Raw genomic sequence first — 25,038 nt, forward strand, 5'->3', positions numbered from 1 at the left:
CACAACTCACAGTCAACAGTCAACACCACGGCCTCGGTCCCTGCAAAGTTAACACTTCGTAATATAGCAATGTCCGCAGCTGTCACTTCTGTGCTGCAGATACATATTCGGTTTACATTCCAGCCTTTAATCCTGCCTTTCAGACTTGTTTTTTTTTAGAAACATTTAGCGACCAATCAATTATATTTTTACTTTGCTTTTCTTTTCGATATGGGGACCTGTCAAAGTTTTAACACTTTCTTCTAGCAGTTTAGTACATCATACCTTTGTGATTTAACATTTTTAAGCACAAACTGTTCCTGTCTATCTATGTGATGATGGACGTGTCCTTGGTCTTATAGGGTTGAGGATATATTTTTATATTATTCCCTGTAAAAAAGAAATATTGTGTTTGTAAATGTTTGCATATTGGCCACATAGCATATTTGTGCACCCATAAATTAATTTAATACTAAAGGTTTGTGGGCCTTAGTTTTTTTGTAGTATAATTTGGTGCATATGGCCTCCTGCAAGGACAGCACACTTATCTACCCTTAGTTCCCAAACAGTATTTTAATTGTGGGGTGTGCCTGGTTTCCTTTCACTTCCCTTTCATATAAGGCCTGGTTTGGCACAGAAAGACGTAGGACCTTAGTGATAGGGGCCATCCATATTTAAAGGGGTGGTCCACTACTCTGCAGTAGTGACCACATACACTATAGTTCAAAAGTTTAGGGTCACTTAGATATTTCCTTATTTTTGAAACGAAAGCACATTTTTTTTTCAATGAAACTAACATTAAATTAAACAGAAATACAATCTATACATTGTTAATGTGGTTAATGACTGTTCTAGCTGCAAACGTCTGTTTTTAATGCAATATCTACATAGGTGTATAGCTACACAGCTGTGATCACCATAAATACTCACCTCTTGTTACAGGCAGCACTTGGCCAGGTGAAACAGGAGGTGAGTCATGTAAGCTACAGGAGTCATCACATAACCCTTTGCTACCATGGCAACCAAGACTGTCAGTGATCACGTCACGGCATCGCTGATGGAGTCGGGTGAGTAAAGATTATCACAACGGGCATTTAAATGGGTCTGTTACATTTTGGCAGCACAATTTAAGATTTAACAGGTGCGAGTGGATTGCGGATCCACCCGTGCCTGTGAGGCATACATGTCTACTCTTTAAATCAGCTGACATGTGCGCGGATCGCCGTTGGCTGCCCACAGCAGCTGCAGGTGATTACACCTATATGCCTTAGGACGTAATGTTATGGTCCGCGGTTGTTAAAGGGTTAACAAAGAACGATAGTACTCATATTAATCTATATCAAAAACAAACTAGAAAGTTCTGACTCTTGAATAACGGAATTAAATGACAAAGCTCAAATAAAAAGTTGTCTGTCATGGGAAGAGGTTAAAGGGTTTGTCTGCAGTTCTTAAATAGGTAAAATTGAAAACTTACTCCTTATTAAAAATCCTCTGCATCCTGAAGAACAGGGGTATTTTATTATTTTAGAGCATACACCTTGTTTCTTAGATCCTGCTGCTTGAAGGCTTTATGATTAAAGACCTACTTAATGGCACTTTGAAGCTAGCCAGATCTGACCACCCTCAGTCCCCCTTGCTTCCTAGAGGTGTGCCGCCCCTGGAGCAGACGAACTGCTTGGATCCGGGGTTGCCATGGCTTGAGTTCTCCAGACCCGGGGCTTGCGGCCACTTCAAATGTAAAAGGGGGCTATTTACAAGGGATAGTTTGTGACACCACCCGTGGTTCGCGGTAAGGGGAGTGCTGCCGATGGTAGTGCCCAGGGGAGATGGAGTGGGGCAGCCAGATGGTGATCTCTCCACCGGTAAGGGAGACCCCGGGACTCTTAGGATATAGGTGGCAAATAGTGTTGTGCAGGCTATGTGGGCAGGCAGGACGCAGGGTGGGCAGTGTACTCACTCAGGTGGTGTAGACGTTGGTGCAACCATTAAGCAGACTCTGACACAGAAGTAAACCAAGTCTCTGGGTGCTGCTGCCATTCTGGGAAGCTTGTCCGGGAATCCGTCCCCGCTGGTATTGCTTAGTGGTCCGGAGCCTGCCTCCATGCACATGTAGATAGCTGTTTCTGAGTGACTCCTCGGCCTGAAGCGGTCAGGGTCCCGCTCCCTATATTTAAATAGGGGAGCTGTGCTCTCGATGGCTGACACTTGGGATTTCAGTGGGCCGCATAAGCTGGAAAGCCCTATCCCCCTCATTGTGTTGGTCCCTTCGATCTTTGAGCTCTTGGGGAGAGTTCATAAAGAGACTATCCTCCACAGGTGAATTACCAGGTTGCGTGAAGCTACTCCTTGATCTAGGGTCCTGTACCCCGCCGTGCTCGGTACCGGTCCAGTTACTGGACTTTCCAGTGCCGACCGTTCTCCAAAACGAAGTCTGAGCACCCTTCTCCAATACACTGTGACCAGGTCTCCGACTCCTCCGGCCCCAGACCACCGTCTGCGACCCAACCAAAGTCACACAGGGAGCTACAACTCCCTCAGCTCCTCACTCTTTGAGGGCTACTACTCGACTCTAGGGAGCTGCTACTCCCAGCTCCTCACTCTTTGGGAGCTACTGCTGAACTGACTATGTCCCTCCCACCAGTCTGCCTGACCCCTAGGCGCGTGGCTCTTTTCCAGCTAGACCACCCACTGGTGTGCTTGACAGGGTGTGGTGTGAGGTGTGGTTAGGATTTGAGTGCTGATGGAAGCAATACCAGTAGTTAGGATACCAGAACCATGGAGGATGAGTTCTGCACCATAAGAGAAAGGAGTGTAGTCCCCTGTGACACCCTGATAGAGTCAGTGGCGTCACACATGCAGCATATGCAAATCTGTCTTTACTATCAACATGGGGAGCACACACGTTTGACCAAAGAAGCAACCATGCTGCTGGTTCGAACTGTCAATCTTGTGGAGTGCATTCTTCCCAGCAAAGCAGACAATCAGAAGCTCCTGAAAACAGAAGAGGAGAACATCCTTTTATAGCTGGAAAATGTTTTTGATACTGTGCTCGTTCTTTTGGCCTAGGCTTTTATATCTAACTATGTTTTTAGTTAACAATATTTGAATGAATCTCATCAAATTGCAATTATCTAAAAATAAAACATTTCCTGTAAAGTGTGTTCTAAACATAGCATGGATCCAGGGAACGTAGAAACTGAATGAAGATGGTAGAAATAGACATGTCATCTTGGCTGCAGCAGTAGCTCAGGAGTATGCAGAATGGCCCATACCAATATTTCTGAAGATTTTGCCAAGAGATGTTTGTCCTGGAAACAACCTGTAAACAGGATTCTGGTGTAACAAAATACATCTGTGAAAGCTGCTGGCAGACGCAGAATGAAGCTCTGTGCTGATCTAGTTAACAAGTGATGTGACACTAAATGCATCCAGCGTGCTCTGACTGGCTCCTTTCATCAGCTGGTGACATTAGCTTTCATTAAATTGATTAAAGGTGTAATATTTTTAATAAGTAAGTGACACTTACATGGAAAATATTCTGCTCTTCACATATTTTCAAATCCCTGCCGACAGTTATGGGTAACACTTGACCTTACCGATCAATTCTATCTTAATCTGCAGTATGTTAGCATAGATTTTTACATTTTATATATATATATATATATATATATATATATATATATATATATATATAATATCTAATATATATATATATATATATATATATATATATATATAATCTAATATATAAAGCTCAGTGTATGTATGTATGTATGTATGTATGTGTGCATGTATGTATGTATGTATGTATGTCCACTAGAGGAATCCGTACCGTCGCATTTACAATCACGAAATTTTGCACAGACGCCTCATGTGACCCAGGGAGCGTCGTAGACTATGTTTTGACAGAAAAATGTAAACCCGTGCTTTACAGTTAGTCTCTAAAATCCTGCCGCCATTAAACTGAATGGAGGTGGGAGCTATAGGTTATTAATAGCAACTGTCAGTGCTTGCTATAGCAACAAAATAAACTGTTAGTTGACGCTTATGCATGAGGTTATATGATGTCAGTGGAGAGATGGATCGAGAGACAGAAAAAGACAGACAGACACAGACACAGACAGAGACAGATGGGGAAAGAGACAGCCAGGCAAAGAGACAGCCGGGCAAAGAGACAGACGGGCAAAGAGACAGACGGACAAAGAAACAGACGGGCAAAGAGACAGAGGGCCAAAGAGACAGACTTGGAAAGAGACAGACCTGGACAGAGACAGACCTGGAAAGAGACAGACCTGGAAAGAGACAGACCTGGAAAGAGACAGACGGACAAAGAGACAGACGGACAAAGAAACAGACGGACAAAGAAACAGACGGGCAAAGAGACAGAGGGCCAAAGAGACAGACCTGGAAAGAGACAGACCTGGAAAGAGACAGACCAAGACAGATGGAAAAGAGACAGACGTGGAAAGAGACAGATAGAAACACACATAGAGACAGACACAGAGATAGAGAGAGACAGACAGACACAGAGATGGAGACAGACAGACTGATACAAGTACAGATAGAAATAGAAATAGTCAGACAGAGACATTAGACATAGACAGACAAGGAAAGAGACAGACAGACAGCGACACAGAGACAGAGACTGGGAGAGAGATAGAGAGACAGTTACTATCCTGGGCAACGCCCGGCTACTACAGCTAGTATATATTTTATTGAACAAAACCATAAACGCACCACTTTTATTTTTGCTCTCATTTTTCATGAGCTGAACTTAAAGATATAAGACTTTTCCTACTTACAAAAGAGGCTCTCTCAAATATTGTTCATAAATTTAGCTAAATCTATGTTAGGCCCGTTTCTCACATCCGGCATTTCGCTGGATTGCCAGATCCGGCGCACTCCAGTACAGTGTTATACAGTACAATGGCATCGCAGCAACCTCCAGTCACATGCTGTCATGTGACCAGAGCATGTGACCGGAGCTTTCCGCGATGCCATTGTACAGTGTTAACACTGTACTGGAGTGTGCCGGGTCCGGCAATCCGGCAAAATGCCGGATGTGTGAAATGTCCCTTAGTGAGCAATTCTCCTTTGCCGAGATAATCCATCCACCTCACAGGTGCAACATATCAAAATGCTAATTAGATTGCATAATTATGGTATAGGAGTGCCTTAGGTTGGCCACAATACAAGGTCACTCTATTATGTGCAGTTTTACAGTCTTGGTGGGTTCCAGGGAGGTCAGAAAACCAGTCAGCATCTGATGTGACCACCGTTTGCCAGTCTGCCATCTGCCTTGTACAGTGAAAACTAGGAATCATCCATGAAGAGAACACTTCTCCAATTTGCCAGACACCATCGGATGTGAGTGTCATGGCAGAGGATAAAGGCTATACCAGTTGTATAGGACAACCCCAAGGAAAGGGGAAGGAATGCCTTTTTGCTAGAGGAAATGGGGAATTGGTGACCCTTGACAACAACCTGCAGCACACCCTCACTACCCTCACAAACCCTATACAGGTTCTACATCTATTGCTAAGCTGGATACTTGGGGCCCTGTCTTCCCCTATCAAAATGGCCATAAGTAATGATGGAGGGTATGAGCGCTAGTCAGCACCACAAACACTAATGGAAGACACAAGGAAACAGTACAATGGAAACACGGCTGCAATCACCTGAGCCCTGGTAGATAATAAAGGTCCAACACTTTTTTGAGGAGCAGAAACCACAGAAGTCTCTAGAGCAACAGGAGATGACTACTGCAAACCATAGCAAGGCACAAACTATATATATATATATAAAATCTTTATTTTTATATAGCGCTAACATATTCCGCAGCGCTTTACATACATCAGGAATAAACCCACCCACACCACTCCAGGGTGAGGGTAATAGAGGAAGTCAGAGGATAGCAACTAAATGGAAAAACGGACAGTTCTTCAGGGTCATAGAGTCCACTGGTTGCAGAAACATGAAACTGTCAAATAACAACACGTGCCGCCAATCTCTGTGATCTAGCACTCGCTGACACTGGATTGTCAGCCAGCCGTGATATCTCCATGACAGGCTGTGACACATTCGAGACAGTGAGCATTTGCCCACTCAGGTCAGTTATGATGACTACTTGAAGTCAGGTTGAGACCCCGATGAGGACAACGAGCAGCAGATGAGCTTCCCTGAGACAGTTTCTGAAAATTTGTGCAGAAATTCTTTCGTTATGTATAGTGATTGATACAGTAGGTGTCCAGGTGGTTGGTCCTAGACAATCTTAGAGGTAAAGATGCTGGATGTGGAGGTCCTAGGCTGGTTACACGTGATCTGCAGTTGTGAGACCAGTTGGATGTACTGCCAAATTCTCTGAAACGCCTTTGGAGACTGCTTACGATATAAAATGAGAATTCAATTCATGGGCAACAGCTCTGGTGGACATTCCTGCAGTCAGCATGCCAATTGCACAAAACTTGTGACATCTGTGGCATTGTGCTGTGTGATAAAACTGCACATTTTAGAGTGGCCTTTTATTGTGGCCAGTAAAAGGCACACCTGTGTAATAATCATGCTGTATAATCAGCATCTTGATATGCCCCACCTGTGAGGTGGATGGATTATCCTAGCAAAGGAGAAGTGCTCACTAACACAGATTTAGACAGATTTGTGAACAATATTTAAGCGAAAAAAGACTTTCATGTAAATAGAAAAAGTCTTAGGCTCCTTTGACATTTCGTTTTTCCCTACGTCCACAGGTCCCGTCGGAGGATCTGCAAAAATAGCACAAAACAGGGCACACGCTAACGCAGTGCGCTCCATTACAGTGAATGGCACTGCCGGGTGCATGCGTCCGTAACATGCTTTTCAGAGTGGGGGAGGGGCGGTTCGGACAGATCCTCCGACGGGACCTGTGGACGTAGGGAAAAACGCAATGTGAACGGAACCTTAAATCTTTGAGTTCAGCTCATGAAGAATGAGAGCAAAAACAAAAGGTGTTGCGTTTAGATTTATGTTCAATATATGTATATATATATATATATATATATATATATATATATATATATATATATACTTTATATATATTTGTGCAGCATTAAAAATTGATGTCAGCTTCTCCCCTTCAATCCATACCCAACCTGACCAAACCTTTGAGCAATATGTCCGATGCTATATTCGCCATCTTCAGGATACTTGGGTTGATTTGCTTCCTGTTGCAGAGTTTTCATACAAATCTCAAAATGCTTCGACCAAGCAGACACCATTCTTCGCAAATTTGGGTTAAGGCTACCTTACACGCTGTGATATCGATATCGCTAGAGAGTTTTCCCGCTCCCGTCGATTGTGCGTCACGGGCAAATCGCTGCCTGTGGCGCACAACATCGCATACACCCTTCACACGGACTTACCTTCCCTGCGACATCGCTGTGGCCGGCGAACCACCTCCTTTCTAAGGGGGCGGTTCGTGCGGCGTCACAGCGACGTCACACGGCAGCTGTCCAATAGAAGCGGAGGTGGCAGAGATGAGCGGGCGGAATATCCCGCCCACCTCCTTCCTTCCTCATTGCCGGGGGCCGCAGGTACGATGTAGCTCCTCGTTCCTGCGGTGTCACACATACCGATGTGTGCTGCCGCAGGAATGACGAACAACCTGCGTCCTGTGACAGCAACGATATTCGGGAAAGGAACGACGCGTCAACGATAAGGTGAGTAATTTTGATCGTTAACGGTCGTTCTTGCGTTTCACTCGCAACGACGTCGCTAACGAGGCCGGATGTGCGTCACGAATTCCGTGACCCCAACGATTCTCCCTAGTATGTAAAGCGGCCTTTGGTGTCCAAGAACTGGTGGACAGAGACAGAAAAGGGCCCCTGTGCATGAACACTATATAGGCCCTTTGCAGTCCAATAGCTTATTATAATGCACAATTGCACACACTTTGGAGGTAGAAATTTACTCCTTTGCCTCTTGGGTCCTAGTGCGGCTGCACAGGTTGCACCAATAATCTAGATTGCCCCTACAACCAAGCAATTTTCTTAATTTTGCCAAGAAAATGCCTATTTCTGCAGTCACTGATAGAGTACAATCTCTTCAACAGAATCTGTAATAGATAAAAGACAAGTTAAGAATTTCCCAGGGGAAACATAAGCAAGCAGCAGACACATCACATAGATCTCCCACCTTGCAAGTTGGAGATAGAGTGTGGCTTTCCATAAAAAGTTTGAACCTTCATATACTTTTACCAAAACTGGGCTAAAAATGTATTTCAAGATCATTGAACATGTTAACTCTGTATAGCCTTGCGTTTTTCCAGGACAAGAGACATCCAGTGTTCCATGTCTCTCTACTGAAGACATTTTATTTCAAATCCTTTTCCAAGGCATTGCCTATCTCCTCCTAACCTGATCTTATTGAATTGAATGGACAAGAACATTATACTTTTGAAAAGGTCTTGGACTCCAGGATATTCAGAAACAGTTTATACTACTTAATTAATTGGCAAGAGTATAGCCCTGTGGATAATTCTTGGGAACCTGTAGAAATATCAATGCTTATCAACTGCTTAAAAAGTTTCACCAAAGATATCTGTATAAACCAAGTCAAGCATGGTCCAGAGGCCACTGTTGAAAGGGGCAGTAATGTCACTATGCTGTTGTACTTCTGCGGATTGACCACTAATGGCTGCTATTATTCACTTTAAATTGTGAAGCATTTCCACTCCTTACTCCTGGAGGCTGTTATGCATTTCTGCAATCACCCTTTAAGTAAGATGACCAATATTGAACTTGTGGAAGCCATCATGTTTCCTGTTTGAGACTACCTAAAGCTTCATGGAACTTTCACTCATTGCTTGAGTATTGTGTTTAGTATTCAGTCTAGTGCCAGTCTCCAGCTCCATTGAATTGTTTCACACAGACTGTTACCACTCCTTATCGAATTGTTCCTATTCTTTCAATTGCTACTTCCAAGAACTTCAACTACCTCTTGCTGTGCCCCCTCATGCTCCTGCAGCCATTAGATTACAGACAGGCTCCACCATAACAGACAGATAGATAAATGTGTACGTGTATGTATGTATAATATATATATATATATATATATATATATATATATATATATATATATATATATATATATATAATATGTAAAATTTATTATACAGTATGTGTGACACCCCTGGACTATTCAGGTTGTCACAGGGTATTGCACAAACTGCCCTCCCCGTGCAGTATTCAATCCACCATGGTTCTGGGTCTCTAACCTGCAGTACTGCCTCCACCAGCATTTACAAATCCTAGATAAACTTTGCACCACACCTGTCAGGCACACCAGTGGACTGCTTAAGCAGGAATAGGGCCGCCTACCTAGGGGTCAGGCAGTAGTGGGAGGAGGAGTGGGAGGTGTTAAGTCAGTCTGGAGTACCCCCCGAGCTGTGAGGAGCTCTGAGGAAGCTGGGAGTTGGAGCTCCCAGGGGAGGATTGGGGATAGGTGCCTGGAACTCGTCGAGGAGGACGGTCGTCAGCCTGGTCCTATCACCGGTCTGGGACCGAAGGCACATTGGGGTACACAGACCCTTGGTCGGGGAGAAGCTTCGGGCGACCCGGCAATTAACCTGCGGAGGACAGGGCCTTTATGGACTGTTCCCACCAGCTCAGAGATCGGGAACACTAGCGCAACGAGGGGGGATAGGGCTTTCCTAGCAAGCGGCCCACTGAAATCCCAAGCGTGAGCTCCTGAGAGCAGGCTCCTTCACTTAGCCATAGTGAAGAGTTGGGCCCGGACAGCTCCAAGCTACAGGGCCACAATGGACAATCTAAACTTTTGTGCCAGGAGGCAGGTTACGGACCACCAGGCAGTGCTGCAGGGGACGGGACCTGGACGAGCTCCCCTCGAGAGGCAACGGCAGTCAGAGACTTGGTTCACCCTGTTGTCAGCGTCTGCTTCATTGCTGAGTGAGTACCCGACTGACCCCTGTACTGCGTCCCCGCATCACCATCCAGAGTCCCGGGGACTACTCCTACCCGTGGAGGGTAACATTATCTAGCTGCCCCACTCCATCACCCCAGGTACTCCCAACAGGAGCGGCGGTACTCCCAATTACCGCACACCACGGGTGGCGTCACGAACTATACCAAATCCACTGTAAATATTCCCCTTTTGATTTGAGTGTGGCCCTTAAGCCCCCTGGGTCCGGAGACCCTCGAGCCACGAGCAATCACCACCACCGGATTCGAGCTGTTCGATCCGCTGCAAGGGCGGCACATATGTTCATATGGTTTTCATATTTACTTGAATGTCTCATAAATGGATTGTCCATTGATCAGACAATCTCTAAGCATTTACTATATATCCCCGATATAAAATATTGACACTTACCTTACCTCCAGAGTCTGCATTGTTCCAGCATCATCAGCGCCTGATCTCCGAGGTTTTGCATGATATTATGCCACATGACCCTTGCAGCCAATCAGTGGTTTAAGGCGTTTAACCATGAACAAAGTTTATTTTAATCAAGAGATCTTGAAATAATAATTTTTTGCATCCTCTTTTGCATCCTCCCCGCCCAGGAGATGTGGTATGATCAGACTATGTTCCTGTACGGTCAGAAACTTGGAGGAATTGGCAACCATCCATGACCCCAAGGATATCTCTCTGGAACCTATTGGAAACCAGTGCTATGTTTTTCTGCATGATTTTGATTCTTCATCGTCAGAAGGAGTCCTGGTGTCTAATTGCTTTATTAGAGGCTGGGGAATGACCGTGTCTTCTAAAAGAGATCATAGCTTGCACTAAAAAGTTGACAAATATGATTTTATGCACAACTCCATCAAAAACCCAACAATTAAGGTTAGGTACATACAGTATTCTATTACCTCTCCTTCTGAAAAAACAAAAACAAATAACAAAGTCAAGAAAGCAGAGTTCTGGAGTACGGTGTAGACTGTAAAGGGACCTTGCAATAAAGGTTTTCTGTTACATAGAAGGAAAAAAAATATATACAGTATATGTCATGCTAGATATATCATTATTAGAGTTGAGCGCGGTTCGTGGTTCGTGGTTCTCCAGTTCTAGGCTCGAGTGATTTTGGGGCATGTTCTAGATCGAACTAGAACTCGAGCTTTTTGCAAAAGCTCGATAGTTCTAGAAACGTTCGAGAACGGTTCTAGCAGCCAAAAAACAGCTAAATCATAGCTTGGTTTCTGCTGTAATAGTGTAAGTCACTCTGTGAATCAAACTATTATCACATTTCAGTGTATAGTGTGCGTGAACAGCGCCTTCAGATCACTGCTGTTTCTATAATGGCGATCGCCATTTTTTTTTTTTTTTTTCTTGTCTTCCTTCCCTAAGCGCGCGCGTCTTGTGGGGCGGGCCAGCATGTCAGCCAATCACAGACACACACACAGCTAAGTGGACTTTGAGCCAGAGAAGCAACGGCATGTGTGATAGGATCTGCATGTCACATGTCCCTGCATTATAAAACCGGACATTTTCTTCACGGACGCCATTATCTGCCTTCTGCGTCTTTGGTGTCAGACATCACTGTCGCAGCTCCGTCTTGAGTCCTATCGCTGATACAGCTGTATGCGCTGCATACACAGCGTTAGACAGCATAGGGAGAGCACTTTATAGCAGTCCTTTTAAGGGCTCAAACCGGCAGGGTCAGAGTTAAGGTGACAGGTCCTGAAAACAGCGCCAGCGTCTGTGCAGCCAAGGTCAGGGATTTCCTCCCTGCATTTCACCATTAGGAGGGAATAGAAAGGCAGGCTTCCATTCCTCTACCCAGAGCACCACAATCCTGCCACTGTACCCTCTTGTCCTCTGCACACTCCAACTCATAACTAAGCCATTATACTAGCAAACACTCAGTGTACCTAGTGGCATCCTATCTGTGGCTATTGGACTTTGCTATAGTCCCACTAGTGCAAAGACATTTGCAGAGCACGTCTGCCTGCATTGCACACTACAACTAATTATAACTAAGCCATTATACTAGCAAACACTCAGTGTACCTAGTGGCATCCTATACGTGGCTATTGGACTTTGCTATAGTCCCACTAGTGCCAAGACATTTGCAGAGCGCATCTGCCTGCGTTGCACACTCCAACTAATTATAACTAAGCCATTATACTATCAAACACTCAGTGTACCTAGTGGCATCCTATACGTGGCTATTGGACTTTGCTATAGTCCCACTAGTGCCAAGACATTTGCAGAGCGCATCTGCCTGCGTTGCACACTCCAACTAATTATAACTAAGCCATTATACTAGCAAACACTCAGTGTACCTAGTGGCATCCTATACGTGGCTATTGGACTTTGCTATAGTCCCACTAGTGCCAAGACATTTGCAGAGCGCATCTGCCTGCGTTGCACACTCCAACTAATTATAACTAAGCCATTATACTAGCAAACACTTAGTGTACCTAGTGGCATCCTATACGTGGCTATTGGACTTTGCTTTAGTCCCACTAGTGCCAAGACATTTGCAGAACGCATCTGCCTGCGTTGCACACTCCAACTAATTATAACTAAGCCATTATACTAGCACACACTCAGTGTACCTAGTGGCATCCTATACGTGGCTATTGGACTTTGCTATAGTCCCACTAGTGCCAAGACATTTGCAGAGCGCATCTGCCTGCGTTGCACACTCCAACTAATTATAACTAAGCCATTATACTAGCACACACTCAGTGTACCTAGTGGCATCCTATACGTGGCTATTGGACTTTGCTATAGTCCCACTAGTGCCAAGACATTTGCAGAGCGCATCTGCCTGCGTTGCACACTCCAACTAATTATAACTAAGCCATTATACTAGCACACACTCAGTGTACCTAGTGGCATCCTATACGTGGCTATTGGACTTTGCTATAGTCCCACTAGTGCCAAGACATTTGCAGAGCGCATCTGCCTGCGTTGCACACTCCAACTAATTATAACTAAGCCATTATACTAGCAAACACTTAGTGTACCTAGTGGCATCCTATACGTGGCTATTGGACTTTGCTATAGTCCCACTAGTGCCAAGACATTTGCAGAGCGCATCTGCCTGCGTTGCACACTCCAACTAATTATAACTAAGCCATTATACTAGCACACACTCAGTGTACCTAGTGGCATCCTATACGTGGCTATTGGACTTTGCTATAGTCCCACTAGTGCCAAGACATTTGCAGAGCGCATCTGCCTGCGTTGCACACTCCAACTAATTATAACTAAGCCATTATACTAGCACACACTCAGTGTACCTAGTGGCATCCTATACGTGGCTATTGGACTTTGCTATAGTCCCACTAGTGCCAAGACATTTGCAGAGCGCATCTGCCTGCGTTGCACACTCCAACTAATTATAACTAAGCCATTATACTAGCACACACTCAGTGTACCTAGTGGCATCCTATACGTGGCTATTGGACTTTGCTATAGTCCCACTAGTGCCAAGACATTTGCAGAGCGCATCTGCCTGCGTTGCACACTCCAACTAATTATAACTAAGCCATTATACTAGCACACACTCAGTGTACCTAGTGGCATCCTATACGTGGCTATTGGACTTTGCTATAGTCCCACTAGTGCCAAGACATTTGCAGAGCGCATCTGCCTGCGTTGCACACTCCAACTAATTATAACTAAGCCATTATACTAGCAAACACTTAGTGTACCTAGTGGCATCCTATACGTGGCTATTGGACTTTGCTATAGTCCCACTAGTGCCAAGACATTTGCAGAGCGCATCTGCCTGCGTTGCACACTCCAACTAATTATAACTAAGCCATTATACTAGCACACACTCAGTGTACCTAGTGGCATCCTATACGTGGCTATTGGACTTTGCTATAGTCCCACTAGTGCCAAGACATTTGCAGAGCGCATCTGCCTGCGTTGCACACTCCAACTAATTATAACTAAGCCATTATACTAGCACACACTCAGTGTACCTAGTGGCATCCTATACGTGGCTATTGGACTTTGCTATAGTCCCACTAGTGCCAAGACATTTGCAGAGCGCATCTGCCTGCGTTGCACACTCCAACTAATTATAACTAAGCCATTATACTAGCACACACTCAGTGTACCTAGTGGCATCCTATACGTGGCTATTGGACTTTGCTTTAGTCCCACTAGTGCCAAGACATTTGCAGCACGTCTGCCTGCGTTGCACACTCCAACTAATTATAACTAAGTTACATTGTCAGGGATATTTATTCTTTATTATTCTGCTGTTAATAAAGCTAGACCACCACTGCAATCTTCACCACCTCTCAATTTTTACTACCACATTTTCAGTCCACAATCTTGTCGCAATCAACATGAGTGGCAAAATGACAGATGCTGGTGGAAAGGGGAAGAGGCGTGGTGGAAAAGGCAAAAAAGGTTTTGTCAGTGGGGAAGGTGGCAAAGCTCCATTATCATCTGCTGCAGATAGACCATCTACTAGCAAAAGTAAGATGTCTACTACTTATTGTGGACAATCCGATGTGCTCCCTTTTTTACGGACACGAACAAGAGGAACAAAGGTAGATGATGGGCAAAAAAGGAAAATGCTTGAATGGATCTCAAGTGGTCCAACAAGTGCCCTCTCAGCCACTTCAAGTACCGCATCCAAAAAACACCAGTCCTCTGAGTTGTCATCCCAATCACACTTGATTTCTCCCAGCTCTGAAGTCTCCATCAGCCCTGCACAGTATGGTGGAACTGAGATGGCTGAGTCTGCAGAGCTGTTCAGTCACACTATAGCCTGGGAATCAGAGGTCTGCTCCCAAGCTACAGTGAGTACAGAACAGGAAATGGTCTGCAGTGATGCCCAGAACCTTTGTGACTCTGATTCAGGCCGTGAGGACCAAGTTTCTGAGCATAATGTTGATCCTTTGTCACAAACTGTAACACCTGTGGTTATAGACAATGAGGAACATACTGATGAAGATGAGACACAGATACCCGATTGGGATGACAACTTAAATATTCGGTCAGGGCAAGAAGAGGCTCGGTCTGAGGGGGAGGGGAGTGCAAACACAACAATTGATGATGACGTTCTAGATCCCACCTACTGTCAACCCCCAGTCAGGCACTCGAGGAGGTCAACAGAGGCGGTGGAGGAGGATGCAACCGACGACGAAGTTACCTTGCGCCTTCCTGGACAGAGTCGGAGCACTGGTAGCACGTCTACAACTGCATCCTCAGCCACCACTCTGCCTATGAGCATTATTCGGGGTGGATCAACAGGTCGCATGGCCTCTAAGCCTTGCCTAGCCTGGTCCTTTTTTCACATCGAAAAAGATCGCCCAACTCATGTGATATGTAACATTTGTCATGATTCTGTTAGCAGAGGTCAAAACCTCAGCAGTTTGACAACTTCTTCCATGAATCGTCACATGACTAAATATCATAAGTCCCGGTGGGAAGCTCACCGTGCTGCAATGCGGCCTAGCGGAGCGAACCATCCACCGCCCGCCCCTTCCAGTGCATCCGCGCGCTCTTCATCTTCTAGGACTGTGGGGACAGCTGTCACACCTGTTTTTCCACGCAAAACTTCCACCACTGTAACCGCAACAGGCAGTTTGCTTGTAAGGTCGTCAGTTGGTTTGGAAGGGGAAACAAGTGAGTGTGTACAGCTCTCTCAGACATCGATAGCACCAACGTTGGATGAAGGCAACATCATGTCTCCGCCTGCACTTTCCTCACAAACCTGCATTTTTCCAGGGACACCCTACTCAACACCGTCTACACACAGCAGCCAGATCTCTGTCCCTCAGATGTGGTCAAATAAAAGGCCACTTCCTCCGACCCATGACAAAGCTAAGAGGTTGACTCTATCCCTCTGTAAGCTGTTGGCTACCGAAATGCTGCCTTTCCGCCTAGTGGACACACAGGATTTTAGAGACCTTATGTCTGTCGCTGTGCCCCAGTACCAGATGCCTAGTCGCCACTACTTCTCTAAGAAAGGTGTGCCCGCGCTACACCAGCATGTCGCACACAACATCACCGCTTCCTTGAGAAACTCTGTGTGTGAACGGGTGCATTTCACCACCGATACTTGGACCAGTAAGCATGGACAGGGACGTTACATGTCGCTGACTGGGCACTGGGTAACTATGGTGATAGATGGTGAAGGGTCTGCTGCACAAGTCTTGCCGTCCCCACGACTTGTGTGTCAATCCTCTGTCTGTCCACGTTCCGCCACTGCTTCTGCATCCTCCACCTCATCTGGGTCCTCCACCTCCGCCCCAAGCCTGCCTGGTCAGGCCACCAGCGTTCTCACTGCGCAGAAGGAATCACGCACCCCTCATTACTATGCTGGCAGCAGAGCGCAACGGCATCAGGCGGTCTTTAGCTTGACATGTCTTGGTAATAAGAGTCACACAGCTGAGGAGTTGTGGTCAGCTCTGCGGTCCGAGTTTAATAAATGGTTGTCTCCACTCAACCTGCAGCCTGGTAAGGCCGTGTGCGACAATGCTGCAAACCTGGGTGCGGCCCTTCGCCTGGGCAAGGTGACACACGTACCTTGTATGGCTCACGTGTTGAACCTTGTCGTGCAGCAATTTTTAACACACTATCCCGGCCTAGATGGCCTTCTGAACAGGGCACGAAAACTGTCTGCTCACTTCCGCCGTTCAAGCGCCGCAGCTGAGCGACTTGCATCGCTCCAGAAGTCTTTCGGCCTGCCGGTTCATCGCCTGAAATGCGATGTGGCGACACGCTGGAATTCAACTCTCCACATGTTACAGCGACTGTGGCAGCACCGCAGAGCCCTGGTGCAATACGTCATGACGTATAGCCTGGGCCAACGAGATGCAGAGGTGGGGCAGATCACCCTGATGGAGTGGTCTCAGATCAAGGACCTATGCACCCTTCTGCACAGTTTCGACATGGCGACGAATATGTTTAGCGCTGACAATGCCATTATCAGCATGACGATTCCAGTCATTTACATGCTGGAGCACACGCTAAACACTATTCGGAGTCAGGGGGTGGGACAACATGAAGGGGAGGAACTACAGGAGGATTCATATGCGCAAGGGACAACAACATCACCAAGGTCCAGACGTTCATCATCACCAACGCAGCAGGCATGGGACCAAGGGGGACAGGGATCGACAAGGGCGCATAGTAGCAGGCGAAATGTTGAGCAAGGTGCAGGAGAACATGAAGAAATGGAGGACGAACTGTCCATGGACATGGAAGACTCAGCGGATGAGGGAGACCTTGGTCAAATTTCAGTTGAAAGAGGTTGGGGTCAGATGTCAGAGGAAGAAAGAACGGGTAGCACCTCTATGCCACAAACACAGCGTGGACTTGGTCCGCATGGCTGCGCAAGACACATGAGTGCCTTTTTGTTGCACTACCTCCAACATGACAGTCGTATTGTCAAAATTAGAAGTGATGATGACTACTGGATTGCCACACTATTAGATCCCCGGTACAAGTCCAAATTTTGTGACATAATTCCAGCCATAGAAAGGGACGCACGTATGCAGGAGTATCAGCAGAAGCTGTTACTAGATCTTAGCTCGGCTTTTCCACCAAACAACCGTGCAGGTGCAGGGAGTGAATCTCCCAGTTGTAACTTGACAAACATGGGACGGTCTCGTCATCTTCAACAGTCTACCCGTACCAGTAGGACCGTATCTGGTGCCGGTAACAGCAATTTTATGGAATCTTTTCATAATTTTTTTAGACCCTCTTTTGCAAGGCCACCAGAGACAACAAGTCTGACACATAGTCAACGGCTGGAGAGGATGATACAGGAGTATCTCCAAATGAACATCGATGCCATGACTGTGCAACTGGAGCCTTGCTCCTTTTGGGCTTCAAACCTAGAAAAATGGCCAGAGCTCGCAACTTACGCCTTGGAGATTTTGTCGTGTCCAGCTGCCAGCGTTGTCTCTGAACGTGTATTCAGTGCTGCTGGGTGTGTGCTGACAGATAAGCGCACGCGTCTGTCCAGTGACAATGTGGACAGACTGACGTTCATCAAAATGAACAAGTCATGGATCAAGAAGGAATTTACTACCCCTGTGTCATCCTGGGGAGAGTAAATGCTTGTTGATTTGGAATGTGCTTGATGCAAATCAAAACATCCTGTTTGCAACTAGGGCACAAGTGCTGCCACTGAATGGGTGGGTGTGTGGGGCCCAATTTTTGGAAAAAAAGGGAGACTCCGCTTGGAGTAACCCTTGCTTACATTGTTTTTAAAAGAAGCCAAGATGAACAGAGCTGGGATCAGGAAAGACTTTGCTACCTACCCTGGTGTCATCCTGGGGACGGTTAATTATGGCGTATTTTTGAATGTGCTTGATGCAAATCTAGCTGTGAAGTGTACAACTGGGGCACAACTGCTGCCACTGAATGGGTGGGTGTGTGGGGCCCAATTTTTGGAAAAAAAGGGAGACTCCGCTTGGAGTAACCCTTGCTTACATTGTTTTTAAAAGAAGCCAAGATGAACAAGTCATGGGTCAGCAAAGACTTTGCTACCTACCCCGGTGTCATCCTGGGGATGGATAAGAATGGCGTATTTTTGAATGTGCTTGATGCAAATGTAGCTGTGAAGTGTACAACTAGGGCACAACTGCTGCCACTGAAGGGGTGGGTGTGTGTGGGGCCCAATTTTTGGAAAAAAGGGAGACTCCGCTTGGAGTAACCCTTGCTTGATGTGTTTTTAAAAGAAGCCAAGATGAACAGAGCTGGGATCAGGAAAGACTTTGCTACCTACCCCGGTGTCATCCTGGGGACGGATAAGAATGACGTATTTTTGAATGTGCTTGATGCAAATCTAGCTGTGAAGTGTACAACTGGGGCACAACTGCTGCCACTGAATGGGTGGGTGTGTGGGGCCCAATTTTTGGAAAAAAAGGGAGACTCCGCTTGGAGTAACCCTTGCTTACATTGTTTTTAAAAGAAGCCAAGATGAACAAGTCATGGGTCAGCAAAGACTTTGCTACCTACCCCGGTGTCATCCTGGGGATGGATAAGAATGGCGTATTTTTGAATGTGCTTGATGCAAATGTAGCTGTGAAGTGTACAACTAGGGCACAACTGCTGCCACTGAAGGGGTGGGTGTGTGTGGGGCCCAATTTTTGGAAAAAAGGGAGACTCCGCTTGGAGTAACCCTTGCTTGATGTGTTTTTAAAAGAAGCCAAGATGAACACAGCTGGGATCAGGAAAGACTTTGCTACCTACCCCGGTGTCATCCTGGGGACGGATAAGAATGACGTATTTTTGAATGTGCTTGATGCAAATCTAGCTGTGAAGTGTACAACTAGGGCACAACTGCTGCCACTGAAGGGGTGGGTGTGTGTGGGGCCCAATTTTTGGAAAAAAGGGAGACTCCGCTTGGAGTAACCCTTGCTTACATTGTTTTTAAAAGAAGCCAAGATGAACAGAGCTGGGATCAGGAAAGACTTTGCTACCTACCCCGGTGTCATCCTGGGGACGGATAAGAATGGCGTATTTTTGAATGTGCTTGATGCAAATGTAGCTGTGAAGTGTACAACTAGGGCACAACTGCTGCCACTGAAGGGGTGGGTGTGTGTGGGGCCCAATTTTTGGAAAAAAGGGAGACTCCGCTTGGAGTAACCCTTGATTGCTGTGTTTTTTATAAATGATCCAAGCTGCACAGAGCTGGGATCAGGAAAGACTTAGCTACCTACCCTGGTGTCATCCTGGGGACGGTTAATTATGGCGTATTTTTGAATGTGCTTGATGCAAATCTAGCTGTGAAGTGTGCAACTGGGGCACAAGTGCTACCACTGAAGGGGTGGGTGTGTGTGTGGCCCAATTTTTGGAAAAAAGGGAGACTCCGCTTGGAGTCACCTTGCGGTGTTTTACATGATTTTAGAAGGGCGTGCCATGCCTATATCTGTGTGTCCTCCTCTTTTTCCTTGTCCAGCTGTTTTGTTTTCGCATGAGTATATGTCCTTGTCACTTTCCAATGTGTTTGAGTTGTTTGTCACCTTTAGGACACCTTTGAGGGTGTTTTCTAGGTGTTTTTCTGTGTTTGTGATTGCCTGCCATTGTTTCCTATGCAGTTCGAGTTCGGTTCGTCGAACGTTCGACGAACCGAACTCGAACGGGAGGTCCGTTCGGCGAACCAACCTCGAGCCGAACCGCGACCGGTTCGCTCATCTCTAATCATTATACAGTATAGCTCTTTTCCAATATCCCTTGTGATTTCCATTTTTAATGGAAACTTAAAAAGCATGTCACAGGGCCTGATCCTTCATACATTAGATACCACTCGAGAACAAGAGACCCTATTAACTCCTGAAAACTATTGTGTATTATCAGTGTGTCCATCATTATGATGGGAAAAATGGCACTACATGCAGCATTATTCGTTCCATCAAAACTCTCCTAATTTGCAATAGAAGCCTCAAAATGTGCCCAAATCTGACATAATAAGGGCTCAACATCACATTTTCGTTAGCTGCAGAACCAACTTTGTGACTGCCTGTCTGTTCCAAATCAGCGTTGTAGGCACAAGGACAGTGTATTGGGTTTGTCACAACAGGACAACCCCTTCCCACATTGCATGTTATGGCATTTACAAACTGATTCATTAGTGAATGTGAACTTTTTTCTTTTCAGAAAAGATATTTCTTTTAGAAACTTTTCTTTCAATTTCCACCTTATTTGTTATTTAATTTGCAGCTTTTCTAGTTAACCTCCGTTTTCTAAGACTGTTACTGTTATTTATTATGCGATTGTACTCCAGTTACCTATTCCAGTAAAAGAAAAAAATCTGTATTTTGTTTTTCTACAGTTGAAGACTAACGTGAAAAATGTTAAGGCATATTGAAGGGATTGTGGCTTTTTTATTACCCTAAGGCCTTTTTTACATGTCTGTGAAAATCACGCACGTGTTTCACGGACGTGTCAGAGGTGCGTATTCCCCTCGGTGTGCTGTGTGCATGGCCTTTGTGTGTTCTCCGTGTGTTATCTGTGATAACACATGGAGAACGGGAACTTTCTACTCACCTGTCTCTGGCTTTGCTGTCCGTGGTGCTGAACTTCGGTCTCCGGTCCTGCCGACTCCCAGCTGCTGCTGCTTCCGGCCGCAGTGAAGTGAATATTCAATTAGCATAATGAGCGGCGGTCAGCAGCAAGTGACAGCAGCGGCAGAGACAGGAGGGCTGGAGAAGGTAATGTTTTGTTTTTTTCTCACAGACACATGGCTTTTCTCCAGTGTGTGTCACACGGAACACATCCGTGGGGTCCGTGTGTGTCACGTGTGACCGGATTGCGTTCCGTGTGACACCCGTGATGCCAAAGATAAAACGGACATATCGGCGTGAGAAACAGAAGGACACATGTATGTACGGAACGGACACACGTTCCGTGCAAAAATACATACGTGTGTCCGACACCATAGCAAGACATAGGTCTACGTGTGTACGTGTGAGGAAATGGACCATACACGTACCGGAGGCACGTACGTGTGAAAGAGGCCTAAAAAGGTGCACAAAAAAGTAAAAGCATCCTCCCCCTCAAAAAAAGCATCTTTGAATTTGTGCCAATTTATCAAACCTTGTGTGATCATTTTGAAGAATTTGACCCAAACTGGCTGCAAATAATGAGAAAGGTAAGCCAAACTCCACTTCCCCTAGAAATGATAAATAAAAAAGAGGGAAGGGCTTGTGGGGGAATGAAATTAAAGGGAACTTGTCAGGTCCCCCATGCCCTCCAACCCAGCAGCAGTCATAGCTATATGCCCAAATTCCCTCCCTAACAAGCCCTGTATAATGCTATTCACTAATATGAATGTTTAAAAAAACTACTTAGAAACATTGCTTTCCCTATGCTAAATAGGGTCTTGACTAGTTGCAAGGATGTTGTTTCCCCAGGCTAGTTGGCCCTCTTGTAATGTTACCACACACCTATGGGTATGATAACATGATTTCCACAAGCCAGCATCACTGCCGCTAATTGAAATCTCGCACATGCATGTGACTTACTTCAGCCATGTAAGTGCACCTCTGTCACAGGTGTGTCATGGGTAACAGACAGCCCTGGGGTGTCTACGTATAGAAAGTCACAGTGTTTGGCTATGCAAACTATTTCCTGACCACCTATTATTCCTGCTTGGTGTATTTGGTATCCTATGTATCTCCTCTGCTTGGTTTTCATCCATTTCCCTTTAGAATCCTGTAGAGTTTTTCACCCTTACAGCTGTTTTGCATCAGAAATTCCCTTGGGGTCTTTATGTACCCTCAATTCTCCTTACTTTGTGCTGATGATAGGTCTAATACCCTCAACAGTCTTCAGTGCAAGCAGTTGGCTTGTATACATCTGGAGAAACTTTGTTGTTGCAGTTCATCTCCATGAGTCATCTGTAGCTAAGTTATTTCTTTTCTTTCTCCCTGTTTGTTATCCCTTTGCCTTCTTTAAAGGTTAGTGGGGTTGACTAAGTGCTCATCCCATCCACTCCCTATCTAGGGCCTACTTCAGGGTCAGCCAGGGCCAGGTATCAGGCTCGGCACATAGGTTAGGAACCTATCTAGGATGGTGAGGGAAGCCAAGGCCCAGTGATAGGCTTGGTCAGAGGTCACCCTCTGCCCCTTCTCTAGACACAAGTTTTCCCTTCCCTTTCACCGTTCACTTAGTACTTCCTAGTACTTAGTGTGACAACCTAAGAAGCAGGGTAGATGCTTCCTGGCTTCATTAAGTGCAGTCCCGCATGATCGGACGTTCAAAAGACGCAAGATTTCTAGCACCCGGCGGTGACACTGGCTCAAATAAATTTTTTATCAGGAACTAATGCCTCTGCGACTAGTCAAGGCTCTAATTAGCATAGGTAAAGCGAGGTTAATAAGACTTTTTTTAAACATTTATGTAGGATTTGACAGGCTTCTTTTAATGAATAGATCCTGTGTACAATGCTATAGATTACTTCAGTGCTATGTAACTAACAAGAAATAATAACTATAAAATAATAAAGGTACACGTGAGTGATATATAGTTCATCTTTTTGGCTCATTATATGCTCAGCTATAGACACTGGCGCACATTGAATGAACAGGCAGTAACTGACAGTATTAAATCAGCTTAAAGGTCACTGACCATTGCTCTCCTTTTAGCTTGGCTTCTAACATGTGTTTTTGCTATTCCTTGGAAGACTACCAAAACTGTCCTCCTTTATTCACAGCTAAACCCTTTAATTTAAGAAAAAGCTTTTTCATAGCTCCAACATCCTCCTATCTGCTTTTTAGCAAATGAGGCCAGTCGTATGTATTATTTCTCACTGCTAGCTATACATTGTGACAGTGATTGACAGGATTAATGTACGATAAAAGAGACACAGGAAAGTTGAAGAGGGTAAAAAGTGAAAATTTACAAGATGGAAATAAGATAAGCTGACACTTCTGCATCAAAGATTGTAGACTATATTAACATTTCCCATAGTCTCATGTATCTTTCTGAATACTTATCCCTTAATGTGAAGGAAATTGGTCTGACATTTAAATAAAGTTACTTGGAGTTGGATACCCTCAGCTATACAGGTATTATACTATCCCCTTACATTATTTTAGCGCATTGGATATTTTTGAATTATTGTAAAAATAATATAATTGATAAACTAATTGGTGATAGATTATGAAAACTTCATGTGTATATCAGAATCTTGAAAAAATGTCATAACATACTACATTAAAATTAAGTACATTGTGGGGAATTTATAGAAACTAGCACAAAGTAATGTAGTAAAGTGGAGCTGTCACCAGATTTTATGATACTAACTGCATGCATTGCTAAAAATCACCTCTCACTGGATTTTTAAATTAAAAATGGGTACCTACATCAATGTGTTTCACTGATTTGGGAAGTTTTTATTTTTTTCTCTGTGCTTCTCATTCCAAAATTATCCTCCCCCTGGTTATAAAGAAGCAAATTTTTCCTACAACCAACTTTGTGGGAAGGATTAGAGCTGATTGCACTGAAATGAGATCTCAAAGTGTTTGTAACAGTACATAGCTAAATTTTGTATCATTACAAAACATTCCAGATCTCATCTCACAGTGTTATCAGCTCTCACCCCTCCCCCACACTGGCTGCCATGAGAGGAAATCTGGTAGGGTTTCCAATGATACATAACTCATCTCTGCTGTATCTCTGCACAGTAGCTGCAGAGATCAGTGAGGAGAGTAGGGTGTGTTATTTTCTCCTATGTATGACACTGCCTTTTTATAATTGGTCAACTTCATGCAGGGGAAGAAGACCACACCCATAGAGAAAACGCTATGTAACACCAATTTGAATTATAGCATAAATTCTGATTTAAAATTTACAAGCTAATACCTCTGCAATGGAAAGGAGGAATTAAGAAGAAAAACTGCATTTTACTCAGCTCTGCAGCCTCAGTTTCATCATGGGACAGTATAACATGCTCAGGTCCTCTTTAACAAAATGCAAAGTAAATAAACAACAGAGACATCTAAATCAAATCAATATCTGTACATAGTATTGGTAGGGTCGCCAAAGGGAGGTTGCTCTAAACATCTTGGAAAACTAACCCAAAAATCTTTTGTGGATGTAGCACAAATCCATCTGTCTCTACTTGTGATCTCAGACAGTCTCTATGATGTTGATGTACCGCCCTGAGAGGGTCTCGGCTACTCCCTCACCGGGCCGAGTCGCTCGATGTCCGGGTTCAAGTTATCGGTGGCTCAAGTGCCTCCGGACCGGGGGCCACGTCGCTCTTTTAAAGGGAGGCAGTGGGGTGGTGGTGTGGGACGAAGTTCGCAGCCGGGGGCCGCGTTGTCGTTGGACGGGTCGTGACGCCACCCACGGGTCGTGGTGACGGAGTGCACCACCGCTGCGGCTGGAGTGAAGGGGGCTCCCGGGATCGGTGTTGAAGGCGCAGCCTGGATGTTAGCCCCTCCGTGGGTAGGGGCGGTGTGTCCTGGGCCCCCATGGGACCGGCGACGATGATGTCGGGGTGCAGGGTGCCGTGCTGCGGTGCAGTGTCGTGCCCGGATGGCACTGGTGTACTCACTATTAATTCACACTCAGAGTCACTGGTAAACCAAAGTTCGGGTATGGCCGGGTCCCGCAGCCGGCTGCTTGTGTCCC

General features: G+C 45.3%; 1 long non-coding RNA gene across 1 annotated transcript in view; it reads left to right on the top strand.

Moving 5' to 3' along the window:
* Nucleotides 1-1,010: 1,010 nt before the first annotated feature.
* The window catches only part of LOC142295072 (uncharacterized), an 82,984-nt gene continuing 58,956 nt past the window's right edge, over nt 1,011-25,038 (top strand). Inside the window, exon 1 of the long non-coding RNA XR_012751354.1 lies at nt 1,011-1,046. This is a non-coding gene — a long non-coding RNA (uncharacterized LOC142295072). The remainder of the gene's footprint in view (nt 1,047-25,038) is intronic.

Source organism: Anomaloglossus baeobatrachus, chromosome 3 (genome assembly GCF_048569485.1).
Source record: "Anomaloglossus baeobatrachus isolate aAnoBae1 chromosome 3, aAnoBae1.hap1, whole genome shotgun sequence".
Classification (NCBI taxonomy): domain Eukaryota; kingdom Metazoa; phylum Chordata; class Amphibia; order Anura; family Aromobatidae; genus Anomaloglossus; species Anomaloglossus baeobatrachus.